Raw genomic sequence first — 14,959 nt, 5'->3', positions numbered from 1 at the left:
CGAGCTAGCAGCCTTATAAAAAAGCAACCAGTTGCGAACCGAGTGAGCTGTGAACTGTGGAGAAGACAGAGGGAGTTTGCCTGGGAGTTTGCCTGGGAGGAGTTCCCACAGAGTTTTTTGCCTTGCGAGCTTCTGTGAGCAGTAAATACAACATCTGAAGATGCTCTCAGAAGGAAGACAATATGGATAGTGAGCAATCAGCTGTTGTGACCTGCACAGGATGTGCCATGTTTGTCTTTCCCCCAGAGGATAGAAGCGACTTTGTCTGTATGAAGTGCGAGCTGGTCTCCATATTGGAAGAGAAGGTTAAAGGACTAGAGACCCAAATATCAACCCTGTGTTGCATCAGAGAAAATGAAGACTTTCTGGAGAGAAGTCAGCGTTTGGGACTGCAGGCACAGCATGCTGAAGAATCAGAGAGGGCAGTGCAGAACGGGGAAGAAAATTGGCAGCATGTGACCTCCAGAAGAAGAAAGGGGAGAACCCATGTACCCCCAATGCAGATAGAGGTAAGAAACCGTTTTCAGGCTCTCTGCACAAATACTACGGCAGATAATGGTTTGGAAGAGTCATCTGAGGGAAGGTATCAGAAGGAGACCCCATCGACCGGAAGCAGGGGGTGCATTGTCCTAGGGATAGGGGTTCCATAACCACCACTCCCAAGAGGAAGAGACAGGTGGTGGTGGTTGGGGACTCCCTCCTAAGGGGGACAGATTCATCAATCTGCTATCCAGACCTGGAAACTCGAGAAGTGTGCTGCTTGCCTGGAGCTAGAATTAAGGATGTGACGGAGTGTCTGCTGAGACTGATCAAGCCCTCGGACCACTACCCCTTCCTAATTCTCCACGTGGGCACCTATGATACTTACAAGAATGACCTTGAGCAGGTCACTGCAGACTATTTGGCTCTGGGAAGAAGGATAAAGGAGTTTGAGGCACAGGTCGTGTTCTTGTTCATCCTCCCTCTTGAAGGAAAAGGCCCAGGTAGGGACCATCAAATTGTGGAAGTAAATGCATGGTTATGCAGGTGGTGTCGGAGAGAGGGCTTTGGATTATTTGACCATGGGATGTTGTTCCAGGAACAAGAATTGCGAGGAAGAGATGGGATCCACCTAACAAAGAGAGGGAAGAGCATCTTCACAGGCAGGCTTGCTAACCTAGTGAGGAGGGCTTTAAACTAGGTTCACCTGGGGATGGAGCCCTGAGCCCTGAGGTAAGTGGGGAAGTGGGATACTGAGAGGAAACACAAGGAGGAGGGTGCAACAGGGGAGGCCTCCTGATTCATACTAAGAAAGTAGGGCAATTGGCTAGTTATCTTAGGTGTCCGTATACGAATGCAAGAAGCCTGGGAAACAAGCAGGAAGAATTGGAAGTCCTGGCACAGTCAAGGAACTATGATGTCATTGGAATAACAGAGACTTGGTGGAGTAACTCACATGCCTGGAGCACTGTCATGGATGGGTATAAACTGTTCAGAAAGGACAGGCATGGGAGAAAAGGTGGAGGAATTGCACTGTATGTAAGAGAGCAGTATGACTGCTCAGAGCTCCAGTATGAAACTGGAGAAAAGCCTGTTGAGAGTCTTTGGGTTAAGTTTAGAGGTGAGAGCAACAAGGGTGATGTGGTGGGCATCTACATACCAGGAGGATGAGGTAGACGAGGCTTTCTTCGGACAGCTAACAGAAGTTTCCAGATTACGGATCCTGCTTCTCATGGAGGACTTCAGTCACCCTGACATCTGCTGGGAGAGCAATACAGCGGTGCACAGAAAATCCAGGATGTTTTTGGAGAGTGTTGGGGACAACTTCCTCATGCAAGTGCTGGAGGAAGCAACTCAGGCCGTGCTCCTCTTGTCCTGCTACTCACAAACAGGGAAGAATTGGTAGGGGAAATAGAAGTGGGTGGCAACCTGGGCAGCAGTGACCATGAGATGGTCGAGTTCAGGATCCTGACAAAAGGAAGAAAGCAGAGCAGCAGAATATGGACCCTGGACTTCAGAAAAGCAGACTTTGACTCCCTTAGGGAACTGATGGGCAGGATCCCCTGGGAGGTTAATAAGAGGGGGAAAGGAGTCCAGGAGAGCTGGCTGTATTTTAAAGAAGCCTTATTGAGGGCACAAGAACAAACCATCCCGATGTGTGGAAAGAATAGCAAATATGGCAGGTGACCAGCTTGGCTTAACAGTGAAATCCTCAGTGAGCTTAAACTCAAAAAGGAAGCTTACAAGAAGTGGAAATTTGGACAGATGACTAGGGAGGAGTATAAAAATATTGCTCGAGCATGCAGGGGTGTAATCAGGAAGGCCAAGGCACAATTGGAGTTGCAGCTAGCAAGGGATGTGAAGGGTAACAAGAAGGGTTTCTAACAGGTATGTTAGAAGACAGTCAGGGAAAGTGTGGGACCCTTACTTAATGGGGGAGGCTAACCTAGTGGCAGAGGATGGGGGAAAAGCTGAAGTACTCAATACTTTTTTTGTCTCAGTCTTCACAGACAAGGTCAGGTCCCAGTCTACTGCACTGGGCAGCACAGTATGGGGAGGAGGTAAGCAGCCCTCAGTGGTGAAAGAACAGGTTAAGGACTATTTAGAAAATCTGGACATGCACAAGTCCATGGGGCCAAATGCAGTGCATCCAAGGGTGCTGAGGGTGTTGGCTGATGTGATTGTAGAGCCATTGGCCATTATCTCTGAAAACTCGTGGTGATCAGTGGAGGTCCCGGACGATTGGAAAAAGGCTAATGTAGTGCCCATCTTTAAAAAAGGGAAGAAGGAGAATCTGGGGAACTCAGACCAGTCAGCCTCACCTCAATCCCTGGAAAAATCACGGAGCAGGTCCTCAAGGAATCCACTTTGAAGCACTTGGAGGAGAGGAAGGTGATCAGGAACAGTCAACATGGATTCACCAAGTGCAAGTCATGCCTGTCCAACCTAATTGCCTTCTATGATGAGATAACTGGCTCTGTAGATATGGGGAAAGTGGTGGACATGATATACCTTGACTTTAGCAAAGCTTTTGATACAGTCTCCCACAGTATTCTTGCCAGCAAGTTAAAGAAGTATGGGCTGGATGAATGGACTATAAGGTGGATAGAAAACTGACTAGATCATCAGGCTCAACGGGTAGTGATCAACGGCTCCATGTCTAGTTGGCAGCCGGTATCAAACCGAGTGCCCAGGGGTTGATCTTGGGGCCGTTTTTGTTCAACATCTTCATTAATGATCTGGAGGATGGCATGGACTGCATCCTCAGCAAGTTCGTAGATGACACTAATCTGGGGGAGAGGTAGACATGCTGGCGGGTAGGGATAGGGTCCAGAGTGACCTAGACAAATTGGAGGATTGGGCCAAACGAAATCTGATGAGGTTCAACAAGGACAAGTGCAGAGACCTTCACTTAAGACAGAAGAATCCCATGCACTGCTACAGGCTGTGGACTGACTGACTAAGCAGCAGTTCTTCAGAAAAGGACCTGGGGATTACAATGGACGATAAACTGAATATGAGTCAACAGTGTGCCCTTGTTGCCAGGAAGGCAAACAGCATATTGGGCTGCAGTAGTAGGAGCATTGCCAGCAGATCGAGGTGAGCATTGGTGAGGCCACATCTGGAGTATTGCATCCAGTTTTGGGCCCCCCACTACAGAAAGGATGTGGACAAATTGGCACAAGTTCAGCAGAGGTCAACAGAAATTATTAGGGGGCTGGGGCTCATGTCTTATGAGGAGAGGTTGAGGGAACTGGGGTTATTTAGTCTGCAGAAGAGAAGAGTGAGGGGGGATTTGATAGCAGCCTTCACTATCTGATGGGGGGTTCCAGAGAGGAAGGAGATAGGCTGTTCTCAGTGGTGGCAGATGACAGAACAAGGAGCAATGGTCTCAAGTTTCAGTGGGGAAGGTCTAGGTTGGATATTAGGAAACACTTTTTCACTAGGAAGGTGGTGAAGCATTGGAACGGGTTACCTAGGGAGGTGGTGGAATCTCCATCCTTAGACAAAGCCCTGGCTGGGATGATTTAGTTGCTGTTGGTCCTTCTTTGAGCAGGAGGTTGGACTAGGTGACCTCCTGAGGTCTCTTCCAACTCTAATCTATGATTCTATGAATGTTGTCCTATAGTCCAGTAAACTTTACTATGGAAAATAAAAATAGTAGAATTTAAATTTAAGCAATGTCAAAATATGCAACATCAATGTTGTCAGTTCTCGTGGTTTTATTGAGATTCTTACAATATTTAGTGTTTTTCTTAAAGTCCCAGCTCCTGGTATCATGTGATCAAAGGAGAACCTCAGCTTCCATTTAAAATAAAAACAGTTTCTCACCCTCGTGATTGCTGAGCAAAGTTTGAAAATGTGAAGCTGATGGGAGAGCTTTTCCCGTGAGCGTAGTTAATCCACCCTTCCGAGAGATGGTCGCTGTGTCGATGCGAGAAGCCCTCCCATCGACACAGTGCTGTCTATGCTAGGGGTTGGGTCAGTATAACTGCATCGCTCAGGGCTGTGGATTTTTCACTAAAAGGAGAGGAAGCCTATACAGTATGCTTTCAGATCTCTGTTAACAAAAGACCACCCCCTGGACCCTGCCTGCGGTGTATGTGTGCACCCGCACGCGCGCATAGACACACACACACACACACACACACACACAGCACCATTTCAAGGTTTCATCATTCTTTCTCTTATGTCTTTTTCATGCACAACTTTAACCTTTTAAAAGGGCACCATCAACTTGGGGAATCACATTTCAAGCCAGAAAATGTTGTACTTATTTTAGTTACATGCAGCTCCTGAGACAACTATATCTAAAAGAGTTCGGGGAAAAACCACTTTCAGTATTACCAGCCCCACAAGTCCAACAATCACAAGGCAGACCTCAAAAAACCAGGAGATATTTAAAAGGTTACTTAGTGTTCATTGGATTCGTGAACTCCCCCTACTCACCCCCAGTGTGTGAGAGACACTCAGCTTCCAGCACTCCCCACTGAATAGAATAAAGGGACTCAGGTCCCACTGCAGGAGTCTCGCTGAGGGGATCTAACTGCGATCAAATGACGCAGACTGGTATAAAATGCTGCCTGATAGTGTGCATCCTCCAGCGTCTCCACAACCCATGTTGGCATCCCAGAGCTCTTGGCTCATCCCATCTCATCTCTTTGCTCATCTCAACTCATCTCACCTTCCCTGTCCCCAAACAGAGGCAGCAGACCAGACCAAAGGACTTTCTCCCCAAGAGGGAGGCCATCAGGCCTTGCTCTCCTTTAGGGAACTTTGTGTTTACCCGTGAGTCCTGAAACGTCATCATATGGGTCTAACTCATAATTTGTGAACATCTGGGATTGGCAATGCTGAATTATACTGTGGTTATTTGACACTGGTTGCAGGGAAGAGATGTGCTTTGGATAACTATTTCCCACTACCTTCTGTCTCCATCTCTCTCATTTTGGAAATGAATGAAGACATGTAACATAGATGAGAGGTGCAGCACTTGCATGTCTAACAGCACTGCAGAGAGCCAGGGCGGTGATTTTGGATGGAAATCAGTGCAGGCTTTTCTGGGGAATCATCGCCCATAACATCAGCTGAGGGCATATTGGGTTGTGATGGCCAACAGATTGAGCTTAGAGACCTCCAGAGCTAAAAGCATGAGCAGTTACAGCATGAGCTAGCGACTAGAGCCATATCCCCCCATCCACCCACCCACCCACCTACGCACGCACCCAGCCATACCTTCTTCAGATTGGGCACAGAAGGGGTCTTCTAACACACACTCATCAGGAGGCTAAATTAAAAGCTTCCGTGGAGAGACAAGTTATGCTGGAAATCGCAAAGCCCATGTCCAGCCCAAGGCTCACATCGGCTGGCTGACAGACAGTCCAAGTTGTCAGCTAATAATTATTTGCTGCACAGTCCCGGCACAAGGCTTGTCAAAGGCACGTTAGAACATGGCTTAGATACCCAGCTCTGTCACTGAGCTGCGTTTAGGTGGACAAGCCAATGGCAGCTCATGATAAAGTACATTGCCAACTGCTAGTCTTGAGTTCTAGTTGGCACCTTTGATTAGAAAACTGGATTATTCATTAGCAAAGACGGAGCCTCAGTATCTGACATTCTTGGCCTCCCCAAACATGGGATCCCTTCTGAGTTTATGCTGAACTAGCATGAATGGAGCCCACTGGAGCTGGGGACCAGATGGCTAGCCATTCAGTTATGGTTTAAAGATACAATTAGCACAACAGAAACACTATTGGTGCCAATCCTGTGAGCTCCAGGGGCTACTCTTCTTTGGCGGGGGGCCCCTTGTCCAGATGGTTTTGCCTAGGAACAGAACAGGAGAACCTGTGTTAATATTTGATGATGATGTGACAATCACAAACTTGACAAGTTTCCCATCATAACTTTTAAAAAGTAGTGCAGACTGGGTGGCTTGAGGGAAGGAGTGTGTGGGCCAGGGCTGGAACCAGAGAAGGAAACCCCTTCTCTCTCAGCCCCATGGAGCTCCCCTGAGGAGATCAACCAGCCCTAACCCCTTCTCTGTCTGGAGCACTAGATGTAATCCTAGGGAATGTTCTGCTGGGTGTAGTCCTGCACTGACAGGAGGGTGGGCTAGTTGATTAAGTCTCTAGCTCTGTGGATTCTGTGAAATCAGAAGCCTGTCTCTGACATCACGTCCCATTGACATGCAAATAACTGAGTTCATGGGCTGCATAGTGTCTCATTGCAGGATCCAGTCAATGAACAGGAGATGCTGTGAGGGCGAAGGCCTTTATCAGAGCACAGCTACAGAGCTTAGGGCTGCGGTCTGCACTCAGGTAAAGCTGCCATTGAGCCAGGCCTACCCAGAGACCTGCATGGTCTCTGTCGATGTGGGTGCCACCCCAGGAGGGCAGGGTCCGTAGTCTGATTCTGTGCTCACACCACAGTGAGTCATGAGTAACTTCCTTAGGACTGATGGCAGTTGATGCAGGCTACATCCACCGCCGGCTGCTCTAACCGGTGCCCTGGGACTTTGCCAGTGCAGAGTCGGCCCAGGTTCAGCTGCTGAGCACTGGGCCCAAATGAGGTCAAATAAATGCATTTTAAAACAAAAGATTGGGAAACGATGTTCTGGTTTACCTAGCTTCCAGGACCTGAGATCACCATTCTCCTGGTGACCTCAGCAGCACGCTTAGCTTTCTTTCTTTTTTTTTTAAAAAGTTACAAAACAAAAGAAAAGACTCCAACCCTCCTGGCTGCAGAGAAATACTGGCAAACATGAGCAAACTGCACTCAAAGTGCTCAGAAACACAAGGCAAGGAAAAAGAACCCCAAATCTACATATTAAAATCTCATGACTTTTAAGCGGAGGGCAACGAAAATGATTAGGGGGCTGGAGCACATGACTTATGAGGAGAGGCTGAGGGAACTGGGCTTATTTAGTCTGCAGAAGAGAAGAGTGAGGCGGGATTTGATAGCAGCCTTCAACTACCTGAAGTGGGGTTCCAAAGAGGATGGAGCTCGGCTGTTCTCAGTGGTACCAGATAACAGAACAAGGAGTAATGGTCTCAAGTTGCAGTGGGGGAGGTCTAGGTTGGATATTAGGAAACACTATTTCACTAGGAGAGTGGTGAAGCACTGGAATGGGTTACCTAGGGAGATGGTGGAATCTCCTTCCTTAGAGATTTTTAAAGTCAGGCTTGACAAAGCCCTGGCTGGAATGATGTAGTTGGGGATTAAGTCCTGCTTTGAGCAGGGGGTTGGACTAGGTGACCTCCTGAGGTCCCTTCCAACCCCAATATTCTATGATTCTAAGTCAATCTCATGATTTTGGGGAGAGGGGGCTGACATTATTTCTAAACATTTGGGCCCGGTGATACTGTGACTGAGACCTAGGAATGTTGATGTTGACTGGGGTGTAGCTGGTCTGTCAGCGTTAGCCACCCAAACATGACAGATGCTACTTGGGCCAGATTCTAGTCACTGCTGGAAGGCACTGGGGCCCAGATTGTCACAGGTATTTAGGCCTCTGGAAGTTAGGTGTGTAAGTGCTTTGATAAGCCAAGCCTCAGGTACCACATGGCAGCATAAGAACCAGAACAGAATAGAAGCTGCTCCAGTACCCTCAGCATCTGTAATTCCCTTTCACCTCTAAATGAGTTATCATGCATGCATCACGATGGCATGTCACTGCACCCACTCTGAACTAGAAATGGTTCCTATTTTAAGGAGCTATTTTCTCTGTCCAGGTTGCTGATGTCATGATGGAGAAGAATGGTCTGGAAATCTAATCATTACGGAACAGCAGGAGGGCCAAAGTAGTTGTACTCACAATTGCCCTCTGTAAGAAGCATTAGCATTCTTATTATGCATTCCCATGGAAGTGATTTTAATTGGCTAGCATGGATAATCATTGGCACAAATGCATCCTTGTAACAATGACAATAGGACACCAGTTCTCATGTTGTGGAGCTGCAAGAAGCAAGGACCAGAGTGGCAAATGTTGTCACAACACAGGCTAAGTACTTGTCATAACTATAAAGGGAAGGGTAACAGCTGTCCTGTGTACAGTACTATAAAATCCCTCCTGGCCAGAGACTCCAAAATCCTTTTCCCTGTAAAGGGTTAAGAAGCTCAGGTAACCTGGCTGGCATCTGACCTAAAGGACCAATAAGGGGACAAGATACTTTCAAACCTTGGGGGGGGGAAGGCTTTTGTTTGTGTTCTTTGTTTGGGAGTGTGTTCGTTCTCGGGACTGAGAGGGACCAGACATCAATCCAGGTTCTCCACATCTTTCTAAACAAGTCTCTCCTATTTCAAACTTGTAAGTAAATAGCCAGGCAAGGCGTGTTAGTTTTCCTTTGTTTTTCTCATCTTGTAAATGTACCTTTTACTAAAGTGTTTATCTTTGTTTGCTGTACTTTGAACCTGAGACTAGAGGGGAGTCCTCTGAGCTCTTTAAGTTTGATTACCCTGTAAGGTTAATTTCCATACTGATTTTACAGAGATGATTTTTACCTTTTTCTTTAATTAAAAACCTTCTTTTTAAGAACCTGATTGATTTTTCCTTGTTTAAGATCCAAGGGGTTTGGATCTTGATTCACCAGGAGTTGGTGGGAGGAAGGAGGGGAATGGTTAATTTCTCCTTGTTTTAGATCCAAGGGGATTGGATCTGTATTCACCAGGAGTTGGTGAAAGGAAGGAGGAGAAAAGGTTAATTTCTCCTTGTTTTAGATCCAAGGGGATTGGATCTGTGTTCACCAGGAGTTGGTGGGAGGAAGGAGGGGGGATGGTTAATTTCTCCTTGTTTTAAGATCCAAGGGGTTTGGATCTGTATTCACCAGGAGTTGGTGGGAGGAAGGAGGGGAATGGTTAATTTCTCCTTGTTTTAAGATCCAAGGGGTTTGGATCTGTATTCACCAGGGAATTGGTGAAGGTTTTTCAAGGCTTCCCAGGGAGGGAAAATTGAAATGGTGGCAGCGGAACCAGAGCTAAGCTGGTAGTTAAGCTTAGAAGTTTTCATGCAGGCCCCTACATTTGTACCCTAAAGTTCAAAGTGGGGATCCAGCCTTGACAGTACTTTATTGCCGATCATTCATAGAATCATAGAATATCAGGGTTGGAAGGGACCTCAGGAGATCATCTAGTCCAACCCCCTGCTCAAAGCAGGACCAATTCCCAACTTAATCATCCCAGCCAGGGCTTTGTCAAGCCGGGCCTTAAAAACCTCCAAGGAAGGAGATTCCACCACCTCCCTAGGTAACGCATTCCAGTGCTTCACCACCCTCCTAGTGAAATTGTGTTTCCTAATATCCAACCTAGACCTCCCCCACTGCAACTTGAGACCATTGCTCCTTGTTCTGTCATCTGCCACCACTGAGAACAGCCGAGCTCCATCCTCTTTGGAACCCCCCTTCAGGTAGTTGAAAGCAGCTATCAAATCCCCCCTCATTCTTCTCTTCTGGAGACTAAACAATCCCAGTTCCCTCAGCCTCTCATCATAAGTCATGTGCTCCAGACCCCTAATCATTTTTGTTGCCCTCCGCTGGACTCTTTCCAATTTTTCCACATCCTTCTTGTAGTGTGGGGCCCAAAACTGGACACAATATTCCAGATGAGGCCTCACCAATGTCGAATAAAGGGGAACGATCACGTTCCTCGATCTGCTGGCAATGCCCCTACTTATACAGCCCAAAATGCCGTTAGCCTTCTTGGCAACAAGAGCACACTGTTGACTCATATCCAGCTTCTCGTCCACTGTGACCCCGAATTCCTTTTCTGTAGAACTGCTACCTAGCCATTCGGTCTCTGGTCTGTAGCAGTGCATGGGATTCTTCCGTCCTAAGTGCAGGACTCTGCACTTGTCCTTGTTGAACCTCATCAGGTTTTTCCTGGCCCAATCCTCTAATTTGTCTAGGTCCCTCTGTATCTGATCCCTACCCTCTAGTGTATCTACCATGTCTCCCAGTTTAGTGTCATCTGCAAACTTGCTGAGAGTGCAGTCCACACCATCCTCCAGATCATTAATAAAGATATTAAACAAAACCGGCCCCAGGACCGACCCTTGGGGCACTCCACTTGAAACCGGCTGCCAACTAGACATGGAGCCATTGATCACTACCCATTGAGCCTGACGATCTAGCCAGCTTTCTATCCACCTTACAGTCCATTCATCCAGCCCATACTTCTTTAACTTGGTGGCAAGAATACTGTGGGAGACCGTATCAAAAGCTTTGCTAAAGTCAAGGAATAACACATCCACTGCTTTCCCCTCATCCACAGAGCCAGTTATCTCATCATAGAAGGCAATTAGGTTAGTCAGGCACGACTTCCCCTTGGTGAATCTATGCTGACTGTTCCTGATCACTTTCCTCTCCTCTAAGTGTTCCATAATTGATTCCTTGAGCTCCTGCTCCATGATTTTTCCAGGGACTGAGGTGAGGCTATTACTGGGGGTCATAGCTTGCCACTCCAAAACAGCAGCAAAGACCAGGTGTGATCTCTTCTCTTAAATAGCTCCTTGCAAGTACAGCATGTTGACAAGAGGCACTGCCTCTGGCAATGTTCAGGTGTTTGCTGCATTCAGATTTGGGGTCATTCCTCAGCTTCCACTTGGTTCTTTGCCCTCCTCTCACCCCCACCCCCCAGCTCGGGTTCGATTTAGAATACACCAGTATTCATAGTGAAGGTCAGTGACTGGAGAGAACCAGCTTCTTCAAAATCAACAGCATTTCCTGACAGTTTGTTACTACGTCGCCTGCCACACTGGGATGTTGAATTAAGGAATTTTCTGAGGCAAAGCTCTTCTGCGACTTCAGTCCCTTGGGTGGAGAAATGTGTCCAGTCAGTGAGTGTCTTAGATAACGCACCTGATTTTGGCTCTCCTTTTTACTGAAGGATCACACAACAACAACAAACAGCGTCCTTCGGATGGGAGATAGGTAGTCAGCACTGTTTCTGGGAGTCCCAAGACCTTCTGTTAACTCCTTCAGTGCCTTCCAGCACACTGGCCACCATCTGACCCTGCATTCTGTCTGTCTTGGGCATCTTCAGTGGCACAAAACAGTTGGCAACTGTCTGAACTGACCCCTCCCAGTGTGTAAGTGGATCTTCAGCCATGGCATAGCAGCTCTGTACCACACCCTTTGTTGGTTCCTTACCCATCAGGACTGTGGGCCCTGGCCTAGTGATTAGACCATACATAGACTTTGTGTCAGCAACTTACAATTTATCTGATTCTTTGACTCAAATAGTCAAATCTCCTGCTTTTAGATCCCCACAGGCAGCCCAACCAGGGTGCCATTGCAAATACGGGGATTTGAACACTAGACATGTTTAGCCCTCTAGAAGGGAACAAAGAGATGTGCTGCATTAGCATGGGTTACACAGAGAAAAGGGGGCATACGCAATTGGAACAAATGGATGCCGGAATGGAACACACTCAGGGACTGTAAGGGTGGTGTTGCAGTGTGCGACTCAGACCTGTGGCGCCTCCTGCTGGTCTCTCAAGGAATTAGCTCATCCAGCTTCCGGAGCGCCCTCTGCAGGCCGGTGTCCTGCTGCCACTGGCCCCCGTGTCCCTCCCAGGACCTGGTGCTCCTTGTCTTTGGGGTGCTGCCCCCTGGCAATACCCCCACAGTCTCAGGATCTCCCCACCCAGGGGAACCCCCAACCCTCTATCCACTTTGCCTCAGTCATGGGCTACTGCCAGTCACCATCTAGCCCCCGCTGACTGGGGCAGACTGCAGTGTAAAAGCAACTTATCATAGGCAAGATGGGTTTGGACTTGCTGCCTCTGCCTACCCGTGGGCTGCCCCCTGCAACCTCAGTACCTAATTGGCCTTCTACTAGGCTGCAGCCTGCGGGGGTTCCAGGCCAGAGCTCCCCAGCTCCCTTGGCCTTCCCCCAGCCCTGCTCCACTCCAGGTACCTTCTCTCAGCTCCCTGCAGCCAGGTCCCTCCCTCTCAAAGCTAGAGAGAGTCTGTCTATCCTTCTGGCCCCCTGCCCTCTTATAAGGGCTAGCTGGACCCTGATTAAGCCAGATACAGCTGTGGCTGCTTTCCAATCTGCCCAGCCTTTCCCCTGCCACAGCCCTCTCCCAGGGCCGTTTTAAGCCCTTCAGGGCAGGAGCAGGGTAACCACCCCACTACAGGTGGGTTAAAGCTTCCTTTGTATTCCCTTCATGGCTGCACCAAACACAGCTAAGGTGTAGCTCAGGAGCTGCCCCCATGTTTCCATTGTCTCACAGATCCAAAATTGTGCTCTACAGTGTACATGGTAAGGACAGTAGTTAAGACCACTTGAAATAGGGTCACTGTTGTAGCAACCTGTATGGAACTTGGAGGGAGGAGCACAGGTTGCAGGAGGGAAGCGTTTGGAGGAAGCATCAGGAAGTCAGTCTGTGTGCACATGGTTGGAATGCTAGTTGCAATTGCAGCACCTCTTGTAAATCATTCTCTTAATAAAGAGCCAGCTTATTTTTGCAAGCATGGAGTCCTCTCATGTTATTACCCAGCATGAGATACATGAACAGCTGTTTCTTTGCATTGCCTGTGGTAATAAAGATACAGAACTAGCCTGAATCTTGTACTCATCCATGCTGGAAATCCAGGAGCTCTGTAAATCATACAAAGAGAGAAAAAATGGGAACAGCATAGGGAAAATAAGGATCTCCTTACATTTATTTTACTCTATACCCGCCAAAATATACTGCACAGACAGTGAGGTGGAAATCTTTATATCACTAAGGCTTTGTCTTGCTGGTCCCAGAATTCAGATTGGTTCTTCCAAGATTGTACTGACTGTTCTGTATCTATAATACATGCTCTCAATGTGCATTGCTGGCTTCAGATGCCGGCTGGTCCTGCAAGGGTGCAAAAGTGTGTGAGAGGGTGCCAAGTGCCCTCTCCCTTCTGTTATTGCTTATGGACCAGTGATGACCCTGGTCATTGCATTATTAGTATTAGTGAATGCACACGTGGTGCAATTATGATTGGGAAGAAGGACAAAATAGAGAGAGAAAACAGAGCTCTATCAATCAAAACAGTTAAAGTGTCAAAAGGGCTTAGGTAGACATCATGTGTTTTAGCCATTCATGCTGCTACAGTCTCGTCATTTCACCTCTGTTTCCCTTCCCATGCTTGGCCTGTTGTTTGTTTAGACTAGGACGGGGTCTGTCTCTGACAACGTGCTTGTACAGCACCTTGCTGAGTCCTGATCTCCAGCGAGACCTCCAGCTGTCACTCTAAAGCGATGGAGCGAGCACTCACTTCGGGAATGCACTTTCTTATGGCTTCTCTCAGCTGTAGAGCAAGTATTTAGATTCAACTTCTAGCCACACCTAGCCAGATTTCACAACTACCCATGAGTATTTTGGGGGCATACTCAGGTGGGCCAAGTATTTCGGCACTTGCCAATCTCCCTTTTCAGTGCAGCCCACTCCAGAACACTGGAGGGTATGGCTGCGTGAGCATTGTAGCAAAATCCTCCCAGCATTGCAATGTGCTGCAAAATTGTCAAGGTCAGTCAATTGAAACCTTTCCCCCAGATTTTCAATTCAGCTGTATTATAAAGCTTCCCAGCAAACTGAGGTTATGTGGGACCACAATAGTGATGCAAAGCTGTCTAATAAAATCTGCTTTTAAATAATAATAACTTGACTTAATTACCCTGATATTTTTCACTGAGGATTAAAAATAAACCTGACTGCAAAATAAAAAGCAAGGAGTGGACCTACAAGAGCGTCTCTTTTGTCTTTCATTCAGAAGTGTAATTAAATTAAGTAGGATTGATTGAGTGTCAGGCATCTGCAGGAGTAATTCCCTAACTTCATTAATGCTATTGTGCCTGCAGACGCCTTAGTGGTAATTTCGCTCAGAAGTGGTCTAATGAGAGGCTGGTGACGTGATGTGAAAGCATTACACGGGGCTGCTGCTCCCACGGCCACTGCTCTTCCTGCATGCATGGCATGATTAGCGGGCATCGGCCAGGCTGTCTCTCTGGCACACCGCGTTTTGGAGCGGGGGCAGTCCTAGTCCTGGCAAACAGGACACAAGAGCCATCGCTTGCCTAGTGGAGCGAATATTGTGAGGGGCAGCAGAGTAGGTGACAAAGCGACACTGAAAACCCCAAATAAAAAATTTGTTTACATACTAAATAAACAGGACAGGCAAAGGGTGGGAGAAAGGACTGCTGATATTTTAAGTGCAATACTAATCTAAAGTGACTGTAAAAATGTGAGCTTGCGCTTCTGTAGTTGTTGTCTCAAGGTGCCTTCTGTGTCAGCTTTGTTCAGCTGGGATTATGGCGGAGAACTGCTGGGGTCTGACAATGTCCAGTCACTATGATGGCATCTTGCAAGCCATTGCAGCCAGGTGCAATTTAGAGCAGCTCTGAGGCTGCTCTGAGTTATGCCGTGAGCCAAATCAGCCTCCAGCAGCCCAAGGTATCAAGATAGACCAAAGGTGGCTTTAAAGAAACTGTTTTTCCCTCCAACTCT

This window comes from Chrysemys picta, chromosome 5, assembly GCF_011386835.1.
Source record: "Chrysemys picta bellii isolate R12L10 chromosome 5, ASM1138683v2, whole genome shotgun sequence".
Classification (NCBI taxonomy): Eukaryota; Metazoa; Chordata; order Testudines; family Emydidae; genus Chrysemys; species Chrysemys picta.
This window is presented reverse-complemented; position numbering follows the sequence as displayed.